Source organism: Acomys russatus, chromosome 26, assembly GCF_903995435.1.
Source record: "Acomys russatus chromosome 26, mAcoRus1.1, whole genome shotgun sequence".
NCBI classification, from domain to species: Eukaryota; Metazoa; Chordata; class Mammalia; order Rodentia; family Muridae; genus Acomys; species Acomys russatus.
In genome coordinates, this window is record NC_067162.1 from 48,735,981 (window position 1) to 48,750,445 (window position 14,465).

Below are 14,465 nucleotides of genomic sequence, written 5' to 3' on the forward strand. Positions count from 1 at the left end.
GCTGCCATAGCTCTGCTTCAGAGTGATGCTTTACTGCCACATGGCGCTAGTAAGCGAGGAAGCTTTGGTAAGCAGCACAGATCACCCACCACTCTACCAGCCAGCCTCCTAACTCTGAACCTTAGGCTCATTAATTACTCACTAGGGGCAGCAGTGTCTTGGTTTGTATTTAAGTTCACTGCTTTCCCCAGGTGCCTGGACTGCCAGGGGCCAGTGTCTCTCTGGATCATGATCCATCTGTGTTATGTGTGCTCACAGCTCCTCACAAGGTGGTTAAACTGGTCACAGGTAAGAGACGCCTAGAACTCACAGTGACCTGGCTACCTCTGCTGCTCCAGACTGACTCTTCCACTCAGTGTGCTGTCAAAACTTTGTTGTCAGTGTCTCCGCTTGTGTAGTTCTGTGGTGTTGGCAGGCAGTGACTTAGCCACTGGAGCGGTCCTCAATGTGGGCAGTGGCCAGCAAGCCACAGGGGCTCGACCAGCCTTTCTGTACTTGGGTATAATAAAAATGCGACCCTGAACATGACTAAATGCTGGCCAATACCACGTGCTCATGAGCATGAAGGGCCAGACGGACAGCAAATACCTTTAATCTAAGCATTCAGAAGGCAGAGGCGGATGAATCTCTTGGGTACCAGCCCAGCAGGACCCTGTCTCAACCTTGCCCCTTGCAAAAAACCCCACAGGAAAATCTCACCAACCCAACCCCGGGAGACCCTCTTGCTGACCAATGATCTAATGTAAAAGGCTGCCAGCAGGGAGGAAGGGGGTCTCTGGTATTGTCTAGGGCACAAGTGGCATAAGGGTGGGATGCAGACCCTGCTACCCTGCATCTCACTCTTTTCACTGAATTCTGAGACACCAGGGTCTGCATCCCAGGCGAGTGTGAGGAGTTGTGGAATACAGTGCTTTTCTTGGGGATCGGCTATCCTCAGAGGATGGTGACCCTAGGGTCCCTTGTTGGTGGATGGTCTGCAGCCTTGGGGATGGCACTTCCCTCTTCCTCTGTCCCAGCGTTCCTTCTCACTCTGATCCCGTGGACTTGGGACAACAGCCTAGTGTCTGAATGGGTGTGACCTTGGGCCTGGCTGCCCTGTGCCGCTACCTGGGAGCTCTGTTGCCATGCCTAGGCATTCATTCTACCATTGTCGTGGGGAAGGAAGCCTTGTGGAGAGCCAGGTAGGTTGAGGCCTTAGGCAGACGAGAGGCTGAGTATCAGCACCGCCAGGCTCCCCAGTAGAATTCCAGGCCACCCGGGTGCCAAGGACCCGAGATACAGACCTTTGTTCTAGCCAGTCTGTTTGTGGAGTTTGTGTGTGCGAATGGCAGCTTGGACTCCTGCCTGCTGGGGTGAACTCAGTGGTCATGTGGGACGTGGTGAGGCCCAGCTGCAGAATGAGACCTTTGTTCAGCTGACATGGCAGGGCTCATGGGGCTTCTCACCAGCTTGGGGCTGCCTGGATGTTTTTGGTTTAAGAAGGGACCCATTTCTCACTCTAGCACCTGTCATATTAGCTGAGAGAGAATTTGCTCTTTTAAGAAGGTTCTAACTACGGAGCTGAACTCTTAACACGTGCTTATCTGTGGTGATTGGGACTAACAGCTCCATCATGTAGCTTAGTCACCTGCGTAAGTGACCAGGACTGTGCTAATGTACAATCAGGGGACCCCAGGGCAGGGCAGCTGGAGGAGTGCTGGCAGCCTCTCCTCCCTCCTCCCCTCCCTCCTCCCCTCCTTCCTCCCCTCCCTCCTCCCCTCCCTTCTCCCCTCCCCTCCCTCCTTTTCTTTCATTCCCATCTCTCTTTCTGCCCTACTTTCTTCTCTCCACCCCTCTTTCCTTCTACTGTTTTCTTCTGTTCTTTTCCCTCCCCCCTCCTTTCTTCCTTTTTCTCCCTCCTCCTCCTTCAGCCCTCCCCCACCCCACCCACCCTGCCTTTCTTTCCTCCTACTTCTTTGTTCTATTCTGGGCTTCTCTCTTCCACTTCCTCCTTTCTTCCACTCCTCTCTTCTCCCTCATCTTTGCCTTCTGTCTCTTCACCAGGACCCCGCTTCATTTTGCTGATGACTGGTCTCTGCCCAGAGGTAGCTGTGCAGTGAGTCACTCTGAGTGATCCTGGTGGCTGAGCCTACAAGTCATGTTTCTCCCTGGGTTCGATCCACAGGGCTCCTCCTGCCTCAGACAGTGGAGAGTGCTTCTTTCTTGGACCTGCTGGTTGTTGAGACACAGACAAATGGCTCCTCCCACTATAACATTTGCTGTGAGATTTCAAAACCTCACTGAGTGCTGCCTCGAGTTCACAGAGAAGGCAGATAGTAGCAGAAAGGGAAAGGGCCCAGTGGCTGTTGAGTAATTCCAGCCCTGGGTCATAGATAGCGTCAGTAACAGCACGTGCCAAATGGTTATTATTTGCTGTGCGGGAAACTGAACAGCCATTGTGCATATGAAGCAAGTGCTATGCCTCTGAGCCACACAAAATAAACAAGCTAAAGTAAATACACACAAAGCAGATAAACTAAAATGTAACTTTAAAAACATTTAGGGATGATAGGCCTTTTGTTAGGCTCTTTTTTTTGCTAAGGGCGAGTACAATGTCTTGTAGATGGGACACATTTCCTTTGTTTATTCAGCTGAGGAGGACACTAACTAGGATTGTTTCTTTTTGTCTGTTATAAGTAACACGATTTCTTATAGTTTCACATTAAGATGAGACAGTCTGTGTCCTTACTGTATTAGGAAAATTTAAAGTATCTTTATTTTGGAGAATTAAGGTAGCATATACCAAATATACATTGTATCAGTGACATAAAACTGGTCAGTGATGTAGGCCAAAGTATATTCTAAATCTTCAGCTTGCTTTCTGTAAAATAATTAATGTAGCTGGTTATGTATCTGGGTTTCAGAGATCCAGACCAGTGAGTATATATGAGTGTGCTGTGGAGAACGGGTGTATACGTGTTTATAGGGGACCGGTGTGAGTAGCTGGCCCTTGGTGGGCAATTGACTAATGATGAATATTAACACCACATAATATATCCTGATGTTTTTGTGTTCTGTAGACATTTATAGTAAAAAACTTAGGCATGATTTGATTCTAGAAACTTGAGGCACTTTATACTCTGGTTAGCCCAGGCTTAAATTCTCTGGGAGTGTTTGTGGAGTGAGCACTGAAGCCACGTCTGAGTTCTGTGGGTTCCCTAGGAGGAGGGTAGAAGGACCACTGGTCCCTCCAGGGACTGGCTTTCTTGTCTCCTATCTTTCTTTTTTTATTTTATTAATTTATTCATATTACATCTTGATTGTTAGCCCTTCCCCTGTTTCCTCCCATTCTTCCCTCCCTCCCACTTCCCCCCTTCTCCCCTCCCCTATGTCTGTGATTGAGGGAGACCTTCCCACCCCCATATATGCTCTTAGAATATCGAGTCTCTTCTTGGTAACTTGCTATCCTTCCTTTGAGTGCCGCCTGGCCTCCCCATCCAGGAGACATGGTCAGAAAAGGGGCACCAGAGTTCGTGTGAGAGTCAGATCTCACTCTCCACTCAACGGTGGAGAATATCATGTTCGTCGGCTAAGTCCTGGTAGGGGTTCGAAGCTTACTGTCTATATTCTCCTTGGCTCGGAGTCACCCTGGAGCAGCAGGCCTGTCTAGATGCATAGATAGAGGTTGGAGCTTCCAGCAGGCTCACTTAGCCACAGGCTTCTGTTTTTATTACATTTTATTTTACTTTTACAATTTTGGCCTTTGGCTGCCCCTTGCCTCCTGCATTGTGGCCAGGTATGTTTGGGAATCGGGCCTGGGCAGAGATGGGTGGACACTCTGCCTCTCTAATCTCAGAAACCTTCAATGTGCTGCCGTCCTTCCTCTAGGCCGGGTGCCTGCAGGAAGGGCACCGTGGCTCCCTGCAGTGCTCTTGAGCCGACCCTCAGGAGCTGCCTTCCTTGGGCCTAGTGTCTTGGGCACCACAGGTGACTAGTGCATGTGTTTGCCCTCCCTTAGAGGCCTAGGCTCCTCTGGGCGAGAACCCCTGCTTCCCCATGGATGACTTCCCGGATCCTTGGAGTTAGAGTTACAAAACTGGGTTGTTCAGTAAATGATTAAAAAGTGAAGAGTCTGGCCCTGGCAGCAGTTTTAATTTGCTATAATTCTAGGCAGCTTGCCCAAATACCGTGTTGTCTAGATTTTTGAGTGCATTTAAGTGTTTCTTGAATGGATCCAAAGGACGTGGGTGGAACCTATTGCAAGTTTGCAGAAGCTGTAAGCCTGGTCCTACAACTTGAGCATAGACACCCTTAGGAAGTGCAGGGTGGCGGGCATACACATGTGCACAGGTGTGTGTGTGTGTGTGTGTGTGTGTGTGTGTGTGTGTGTGTGTGTGTGTGTGTTGTACACCTAAGTGTTTGCTATCCTAGGAATGCTCCCTGTAATTCTTGCCTGTCTCCAGAGAGGGCTTCTCACCCTGAGTACACATGGTCCAGGGCATGTTGGTGTGGGCGAGGCTCTGAACCTGCAGTACTGTGCCGGGAAAGGCTCCCTCCTTATGGGGTGTGGACAGCAGTGTCAGGGTCTAGCCAGCTGAGCTCTGCCCAGAAGACAGTACTGAGGGCAGCCTGGAACAGGCTCTGCAGTGTGTGACAGTTTCATGTGTGACTTTGGTGCATGTGGCTATTCACATTTTTCTTGAAAACATTCTTTTCCCCTGGGGACCTGCAGTCTGGTGAAGCTGAGCTGGGCGGTGAATTCCCGCGTGGTGGGAGTTGTCCTCCGAGAGATTTAAAGGCTGCTCTTACCTTTTTTCCGGTCTCTTCGCCTGGAGAAGTGCAGAGGGCTGCAGCGAAGGTGCTGCCTTCCATACCAGCTCTCCAGGCCTGTCCATAGCAGCCCAGCAAGTGTCTATGGGTCAGGCTCTGAAGTCAGCCATGTCCCAGGGATAAACAAGAGGAGCCCCTCTTTACCTGTCACTGAGCTCAGGGTGGCTCTGACACTCCCCAGGCAATAGCAGAGCCTGAGCTCTGGGTTCCCTGGGACTCCTGCTGGGTCTTTCACAGATTCTCAGCGGTACTCCCCACCTTGGCACCTCCGAAATTGTGATGGCTCTTTTAGCGGCTAGTGTTAGGAGGTTTGCTGTTGTCACACAGGACTCAGGAAGGTACATGACTACAACCATTGCACTGGGCTCAGTGAAACCAGGTGTTTTCTCCACTTTCCACTCTCTCCTACATGTGTGTCAGCAGCCTGAGACGGACCGTGGCAGAGGTGGCAGCGTGTAGTGATAAGGGTCCTGCCAGTGCCTCAAGGATCCTCACAATTCAGATACTTGCCTCCCAGCTCCCCAGGGGCCAGCGTCTGGCTGACTGCTAAACTCGGCCACGTGTTGGTGCACACTCAGTGTTGCTTCTAGAGAGGAGTCAACAGACGTCCGCGCCCCTATGCCGCCTAATGTCCAGGCCTCTGTCCTACCCTGTCAGCGCCCTGTGTTTGGCACACCAGACCTCCATAATGATCATCGTGAGTGCGGTAAGGATTATTCACTTCTTCAGCCTTCTTCTGCGGCCTGCCTTCCCAAAAGCTGTTCCATGCTTACTGGTTGCTCACTCTGTGAGGTGTCATTTTGAGGTTTTGGCCAGGGTTCCCTGGTTGTTGGCTCACAGTTCCTTCTCAGGCAGGCCACGTGTCTCTAGATAGCACGTCAAGTCCCTTATGAGGAGACCAGGCCTGCAGAGGGGCCTGTCACTGTGGGAGGGATTCAGCAAGAAAAAGGGATGGGTGGAGACACGGAGTAGAGTACCTGCTTTGGAGCCCTGTGTCTAGCATGCAGGAACTCACAGTAGCTTGGCGCTGGAAACCCAACAGCCTGAGGTGGTGAGGTGGGAGCTTTTCATTTTGTTTAGCTTCCGTCCTCTGTGAAGCAGCAGGCAGAGTTCATTCCCTGTGTGCCAGGCACAGGACCACACACCAGCGACTAATAATGGTGGGCATCTGCTGTGGGGTGGACCGGAACAGAAGTGCCACTGTGATGTTTTTCTCATTGCTTGGGGCCGGTGGGATTGTAAAGCTGCTCTTACCTGGCTCTGCTGAGCCTCAGGAGGCTGCAGGGCAGTGTGGCTGCTGCCTCAACGAGGAATGAGCCTGTCCTGTTTCCCTGGCTGGGGCCGGAATGGGTGTCCAGCCTGGATGGTACCAGTAAGTCCATCCTGTGTATCACCTCACTTAATTCCGCTAACAGCACTAACTGGGCAGAGCGGCTACCCATAGCTGCTGTGGTCGGGTAGCACTGAGGGTTCAGCTGAGGACCTGAGACGGAAGGAGGAAGCCGCGCCTGGAGCACGGCCAGGCCTGCTTCTTTGGACCTTCTCTGCAGGAGGTTAGGTCCCTTCAGAATGCCAGTGTCGGAAACTCAAGCAGTAGGTCCACAGGGAGGCGCCTGGCCTAGTTGGCAGCCAGAGGAGACACTCCTACAGGAAAACCAGCTGTGCAAACAAATTAGTGTCTGGAGGGCAAAGACAGCATTGACAGGTCGTGTGTGTGTGTGTGTGTGTGTGTGTGTGTGTGTGTGTGTGTGTGTGTACACATGTACATGTGTGTGCTACTCATTAAAGAAAGGAGAATCACAGCTCTGAACTCCCACACGGCCACGTTTATGAGTAGTTTCCAGCCTGCTTGCTGCACAGAGTTTTTGGAGGAGGTTTCTCCCTAAGTAATTAAGCTAGCAGCCTGCATAGCTGGTGTTCATTAGACTGGAGGACGTACAGGCTGGAGAAGGGAGAGGCAGGGCATGGCAGTCTCTTCGGAGTGCTGGGGCAAGGGTTATGCCAGGAGCTGCTGGTCCTACGCTCACAGTGGGTTTCTGAGTTGTCTCTGGGTATGCTGGGACTCCTGGGTCCCCACATTTGTGCGGGTACAAAGGTGACTGTTACTCTGTGTGGTGTGATAGGACAAGGCATTGTTCGGACGGACACTGGGGCAGAGCTCCTGGCTTGTCTGAGATGGGGTGCTAGACAAAGAGCCATATGGAAGGCCATGCCAGGCTTTGCCACAGGAACTCTCTGTGAAGTCAGTTACCCCACGAAGCACCAGGAATGATCCTGAAACATCAGTTCCCTTCAGACACTCGAGAGAACTCCAGAAGACAGCCTAGGATGTGTGTCCTTTGTGTGTGTTCACTTGTTCATGTGTATATGTGCACATGTGTGTAGAAGCCAGAGGACAGGCTCAGTGTCATTTCTATGATGCCAATCCTCTTTTCCCCTTACTCTTTCTTTTTTATTTTTATTTTTTCTGGATAGAGCGGGGTGAGGTATGGTCTCTTACTGGCCTGGAACTCAACAAGCAGGCTAGCCTGGCTGGCCGGAAAGCCCTCAGACCTGCCTAGCACATGCCAAGGGTTCATTGCTTACTGTGTGTATGTGCATGCATGTGTGGGACCCAAAGATATCATCAGAGGATATTGAATCCCCTGGAGCTGAAGTTAGAGATGGTTTTGAGCCACCCAACATGGGTGCTGGGACCTGCAAGGGCAGCAAGTGTTCCCCACCGCCCCGTCCTCTTGTCACTGCCCCGTCTCCCCACCCAGCTCTTTCAGTGGAGACTGAACTTGCTCTTTGGCAGAAGGCTCTTTACTAAGCTCTTTCCTCTCCCTCATCTTTGAAAGTGACATCTCTATGTGCCTGACATATATGTGGCTAGTTCTGCATATAGTGAGCTAGGTAAGTAAGGATGCAATTGAGGGAGTGTGTACACAGGACAGGAGGGGACGCAGGGTGGGAGGAAGTGCCACTGGGGCGTTTGTTGGGTGGTGTGCGGTTGCCTGGGGCTCGTTCCTGTCATTTGCCCTGCTGCTACTGAAGAGCTTTCTCACATACTTGGCTTCTGTCCCTAGCACACTTGGTCACTCACTTACTCAGTCCCCCACCCTGCTCTCCCCATTCCTGTCTCTGTCCTCAGTGAGCCTGGCTGGATTTGAAGATTAGTATGTGGGACAGCAAACCGTCCCTGGGCCTGGACCACTGGGTAGGAGGCCTGACTAGTGCTTGGGGTCCACACCTTCTGTGGCTCTCTCTGCTCTTATGCTTTCTCACCGAATAGGGCGAAGCCCCACACATATTTCTTTGTTCACATCCCTGCAGTGCAGGGTCCCAACTGGATATTTGGACAGATGGTCCTGCAACCGGAGAGTCCAGTGTCTAATTGGACGTGGCCACTTCCTGTCCTGAAGCTAGGGGCCCACCTTCATCTCTTGGTGGCCGTGCTGCTCAGAGAGTCTGACCTGACTGGGCTCCGAGTCTTCCTCACACTGAAGAGGGTTGGCAGTGCCCGTATGCACCAGCAGGAGTCTGATGGTCTGTCTTGTCACTGATGTTCTTGGATGCTGCCATACCTGGGTTCCCAGGGAACAGCAAGTGCTTCCCACACTTGGTGCATGGGAGAGGCTGGTCCTGAGGCCAAGACTGATGGGGGTTTTGACCTCACTATTTAGTCTACCCCAGCACAGGCCTACTGGCATCCAGTGGCTCCTAGTGGCTGCTTGCCAGTGTTTATCAGGTAGCAGAACATGTGGAGGGGGGAGGGGGAGGACTTCAGTGTCCCTGGTCGTCATCTCTCATCTGCAAAGGCGACTCTGCAGACAGAAGCCTCATGCTGGGGATGGAAGGGTATGTGAGACTGGGGGTCAGTTGCACAGAGCCAGCGAGGTTTCTGCAGATCCTAGACTGCTCAGCAACAGCCAGCTTCCCCCCCCCCCCATTTGCTGTGCTTGCTGGTCCAGTGTTCTGAGATGTTGACCCTATACTTCTGTGCCTCTGCGTTGTCCGTAGAGAACATTGTGTTTGGCTGATTTTGTTTTGATTTTGATGCTGTGTGTGTGAGCACTTGTGTGCACACATATGTATGGTATATGCATATGTGTGTGCGTGCACATGTGTGTACATGTGGTGGTATGCATGCATGTATGAGCAGGTAGGGCCAGAAGAGGATGTCACGTGCCTTCCCCTGTTGCTTTCCATCTTATTTTTATTTTTTGAAATAGGCTCTCACACTGAACCCGAAACTTGCTGTTTTGGTTAGGCTGTCTGACCAGTCAACTCCAGGATCCACATTTTTGTGCCTTTCAGAGCGTGCGCAGTCTTGCCTAGCGTGTGTTCCGGGTGTTTGGATTCAGATCCTCTGCTCTTATAACAAGAACTTTGATTCATGGAGCCTTCTCTTCAGCCAGACTCTGATGTTCTGAGATAGGGACCACGTCCTCCAGGCTGGCCTGGGCTCACTGTGTAATCCAAGCTCCTGACCTTCCTGCCGCTGCCCTCTGAGCGCTGGAGTCACAGTAGGGTGCCACCACACCTCTCACGCAGCTTGAGAACACTGTTCTCAGGAACTGGAAAAGGTTACATTTTGCTGTCATTGATGGAAACGGCCTTTGACACAGGAAGAGCAAGCAGGAGGCTTCCCAGACAACACCAGGCTCTGTGTGAACCCATGGGATGGGATTGGGTTCCCAGAGGAGGACAATGGCGGGCGTCAGGAGGTGTGGTTGAAGAGTGCTGGGAGGAAAGGGGCGTGGTTCGGATAGTGATGTCTGTGTGGAGGACAGAGGCCACAGAGGAAGGCTTGGGCACAGGCAACTGTCATGATGCCTGACTGATGCTGCTGTGGCCAGGGTGACTGGAGAGGAAGGTGGTGCCAGGGCCGCAGAGATGTGCGCTGGTGGGGCTGGAGTCCACGTTAGGAGGGAGGCCTGGGCAGATATTGACCCTCAAGCTGATCGGTGCTGCTGCTATGGGGGCGGGGCCTGTGGCTTTCTGTGTGCTAGTGATGGGAGAGGGGCCAACTCTGTGTTCTGTGCCCCAGGCCAGGCAGGAGCCACAGTCATGTTCTGCAGTTGCAGGGTCAAGGAAGGGGAGGGCCTCTCCCTTCCAGAAGCCTCTCCCCTGGCGCCCCCCCCCCCCCCCGCCACCTTTACCTCAGTTGGCTTACAAAATGGTGGTGTTTTTGTGACTCCTGCCTCCCTTCCTGACTGTGTTTTTCCCGTGTGTTGGAATGAAACGCAGCCTTGTCTCTTTCCTCTCTTCCCTGAAGGTGAGATAGCATTCAAGGCTGCTTCTGTCTAAATCACAGTGGCTGTCACTAGCACCAAGGACTGGGAAACCCCGTGTCATCCCCCAGGGCCGGACATGGAGCCGGATCCTAACCCTGTCTTGTTCATGCCTGACCTCCACTGTCTTTTTCCATGTGTAACACTAAGTGGGGCCGACTGGCCTTGAATGAGGGCCCAGTGTGGCATGGGAACACAGGTGCCAGCCACACGCCACACGCCACACTCCACACTCCACACGCTGAGGTTGTGTATACAGGTGTTCGCTGTTGCTCTTATTTTATTTATTGGGCTTTTGACTGTTTGCATGTTCAGGCCTGACATTCCCACTCAGCTATAATTTTCTGGTATTTTTTATCCTCAACGTGCCTTTCTGGGGACCTTTGTGGCAAAGCAGCACTAGATGTGGTTGTACTGACCACAGATGGAAAGTGATGGGGGCGTCACCATTGCTTTGGGCAGCTAGGGAGGGCTGCAGACTTCCTGCCAGGCTCTCTGACCTCTGAGGACTCAGGTTCCTTCTGTAATTTGTTGTTGTTTTAAAGACAAGGTTTCTCTGTCTAGCTTTGCTGTCCTGGACTTACTTTGTAGACCAGGCTGGCCTTGAACTCACAATGATCTGCAAAAATATAATGAAGCAGGAGGAGTGGTCATGCTTGGCCTGTGTGTACGTATGTGTGCACATGTATGTACTGTACACGTTCACCAAACATGTGTACACACTAAACACGCATTTGCCTTTATTTCTCTGCGGAAATGTGATGTGTATGTTTGTGCTTGTGCATGGACATGTGTGTTTGTGAATAATCACATGGGACACACATCTGTACTTCCATTTGTGCTTGCACACATGTTCATGTATTTCATGTGTGTCCACAACATACCATAGTGCGTGTTGTGTACATGTATGTGTGCACATGGAACACACACATGCCTGTTTGTGTATGCTCAGACCCATATTGCATGTGGCATGTTTGCATGCGTGTTACTGATATTTCAGGTGAACTCCCCAGGAGACAGCCTGGCCACACTGTTGGCACAGAAGTTTCTTCCTGCAGAGATCGCCAGGGTTCCTGTTAGTCTTAGCTCCCCGTTTCCACTCCGTTAAGTCCCAGCGCCGACGTGAATGGAAATGTTTGCTGTTATGCTTCTCGCTTTGATTAGCTTGTTGGATTAAATTAATTATCAGGTTGCCTGGAACTAAAGCCTCTTAAAATGAAAACTGTTTCACTTGGGAAATTTATACAACATGAAGACTAGAAGCTCTTCCTGTGGAGACAGGGTTGGGTCACCTGAATGCAGAATTGTGTGTGTGTGTGGTGTGCGTATGGTGTGTGTGTGGTGTGTGTGTGTGGTGTGCATATGGTGTGTGTGTGGTGTGTGTGTGTGGGGTGTGTGGTGTGCGGTGTGCGTATGGTGTGTGTGTATGGGGTGTGTGTGTGGTGTGTGTGCTGTGTGTGGTGTGCGTGTGGGGTGTGTGGTGTGTGTGTGATGTGCATGTGTGCGTGTGGTGTGTGTGTGCGTGTGGTGTGCATATGGTGTGTGTGTGGGAAGGGAGTGCTCTGGACCTAGAGCTGGTTCCTGCGCCTAAGCCAGGGGCGCAGGCCTTCAGGTGTCTTTTCTTTTTTTTTAAAAGTCTGAGTCTCTTTTTCAGAGCCTCTTGGTTACATGTGAAGACAACCGAGGCCAGGTGTGATCGAAGGAGGCGGCACACAAGGTGGAAGGCTGCCTCGCTTCCCGGAGAGGACAGAGGGCTGCCCAACCAAGGAGGCACAGGAGCTGGGACCTGGTGTCAGCCTGGGCCACCACAGCCATGGTGGCCTGGTTTTGTGCCCCAGAGCAGGTGGCTCTGCTGCTTTTTCTGCTCAGGGATCTTGTATCTCTTTGTCCCCAGTCCAGCTTCTCGGCCTGGACTGAGCCTCCTTGAGGGAACCCATGAGCCCAACTTAATATGTGTTTGTGCAGATGCGCGTGCTGCAGAAGGACAGGACCTCAGTCATCAAGTGGCCTGTGCAGAGCAGGTGTCAAGCATGTAGGTTCTATGTCCACAGAGTGTCCGCAACATACCGCAGTGTATGGCGAGATAGGACAGCGTTTTGTTCCCGTGTGGTGTGTTTCCTCTTAGCCTGAGTTGCTAGGATGTTGTGGAGGGAGAGAAGGGGAGCTGGCAGCGCAGGTGTTAGGGTGCAGGAAGTTGGTCGGAGAGGCCCCTTTCTGGCCGGGGTTTGCTCTTAGATGAGTTACACAGACCTTTGAGCTGCTTTGTGGGGTTGCAGACAGTCCAAATAAGGAGAGTGAGGGGGTCGTCTGTGTGTGGAGGCGCGTTGAACCATTGAGATTTCATCAAAGCCTGCCCGGGGTACACGGGGCAGGAAGCTCGTGAAGCCCAGGCTGGCCCTGGTTGCTCTTGGGCTGTGGGCCAGGGTGAGAAATCACATCGAACAGGTGTCTTTTCCAGAAAGTCCTGGACTTACAGGTGCGTGGGAAACTCCTGGCTGCATTTTGGGGTTTGTTCTGAATTCTGCTGCCCATTCGCGTTGACTCCCCACACCCAGGAGCCAGAGTGATGGCATCGGGCCTGAGCTCCTCACTCCTGCTGATTACACTTAGCATGCTTCCTAAGGTGCTTCCTCACATGGTTAGCCAGAGAGGCAGAGCCCCAAGCCACAGCACAGACCTTGCTGGGACAATTCCTGTGATACCCAGAGCAGCCACCTGACTCTGCACAGGCAGCAAGGTGAGCTTTGTTCTTTCAGCCCGTTCTCCGCCATGCCTCTCTTCTTTCAAACTCAACAATCTGGTTTGCATTGCACTTGCGTCACTCGGTCTAGGATGTATCTGTGGCTACAGGACAGGGCTGCTCATGCCTAGGTGTGTGGGGGAGAGCTGTGGCTGGCCTTCCTTGGGGCCAGAGCGCCAGCACAGCGAAGCTGCAGAGCGCTATGGTCACAGCCTGTATGTGAGTTTGTCATGGCATCTATGTGATGTGTTGAGCAAATGATGGGACAGTCCTTACCAAGAAGGAGCCAGGAAGGTCTCAGGCTCCAGTGCTGCCCTAGGCCTTTCCCGTGTCAGGTGTGCTGGGCTGAGGTCTTGTCTTCAGAGGCCCAGGGACATTACGCTTGGCTGGATGGAGGAAGTCACTATCTCCGTGTGGGGCCCTTGGGGAGGGCTTAGCATATGAATGTGCAACCCAGAGAGCACAGCACAGCACGTGCACAGAGGCGAGCTGTCCTGGTCCTTTCTTGGCAGAATAATGTCAGCATGTGCGAGGTGTCCTGACTCACAGAGGCAGCAGACGAGGGGCTGTGTCCCTTTGCCTGTCTGACACGAGGGCCACTAACCTTGTTCTAAGCCTGGGTCTCTCTCATTTAAGACAGGCTGGGGTTGACACAGTTTTCCTTTTAGTGCAAAGCTAACTCCAGCTACAGTTGTAGGTTCTTAACTGCTTCCTTATGTCCCTGGCCTTCAGGTTCTCAGGCCATAACCCTGTTAGGCCTCTGTGTTGATCACATTTCCACTCAGTTGCCTGTCTTGCCCATGCCTGGCCAGGACAGGTTAGCCTGTCTGTCTCCTGCTGTTGCCTGGCAGCCTCAGAACTGCACCGCGTGGAAGAATTTTCCCAAATGTAAACTTGGTCATCCCAGGTTTTCCCTCCCTGGCCTTGCTCCTGTTGCCTCTGAGTGCTGTGAGGCAGGGGAGTGAGTTTCCTGTTGAGCAGGCAGCACAGTGCCATGGGCACGAAGAGCAGGCTGGACTGCTAAGTGACCTGGAGTGCTGGCTGGGCCACGTAGCTGCCCTGAAGTGTTGTCATTACGTCACTGCCTGCTGCTGCTTCCTGGCTCATAGGCTGGATGAGCTCTGGTCTTACAGAGTTATGCAGTGCGGTCTCTGTGAGGGTGGTAAACAGACATGGCATGCACCCTGTGGAAAGTGCAAGCCTGTCTTTAATTGCCTTTCTTCTTTCTTTCTTTCTTTCTTTTTTTTTTTTCTTTTTTTTTTTTCAGAATGTTTCACACAACAGCCATATATACCTCTGCAAAAACAGAAGATTTAAGTGCTAGTTCTGTGAACTCTCTTTTCTTCTCGTGCGAATCCATAATCTGCCACCAGTTGACAGAAAGGAGCTCAATGAGAAGACGACTTTATTTCTTTTAGAGCAGTTTTAGGTCTAAGAAAATCAAGAAGACAGTGTACAAATCCTCTACCCGCAGCCGAGCCTCAGATCTTCTCTGCCTTTGCCGTGCAAGGACCGACTGGTGTTCCCTTTCCACACTTGCACATGCTCTCTCTGAGGGTAGCATCTCAGCCTATGTCCCCAACATGCAAGCCCTGGCTCTGTGAACAAGGCCCGCTTACACTCTCGTGAAGGCTTCCTCA

The 14,465-nt window shown here is 52.0% G+C and overlaps 1 non-coding gene across 1 annotated transcript; it reads right to left on the bottom strand.

Annotated features, from left to right (window-relative positions):
- Positions 1-14,091: 14,091 nt before the first annotated feature.
- Positions 14,092-14,226, bottom strand: LOC127209710 (small nucleolar RNA SNORA75). The gene has a single exon (XR_007833221.1). It is a non-coding gene; the product is annotated as a small nucleolar RNA SNORA75 (small nucleolar RNA).
- Positions 14,227-14,465: the final 239 nt, after the last annotated feature.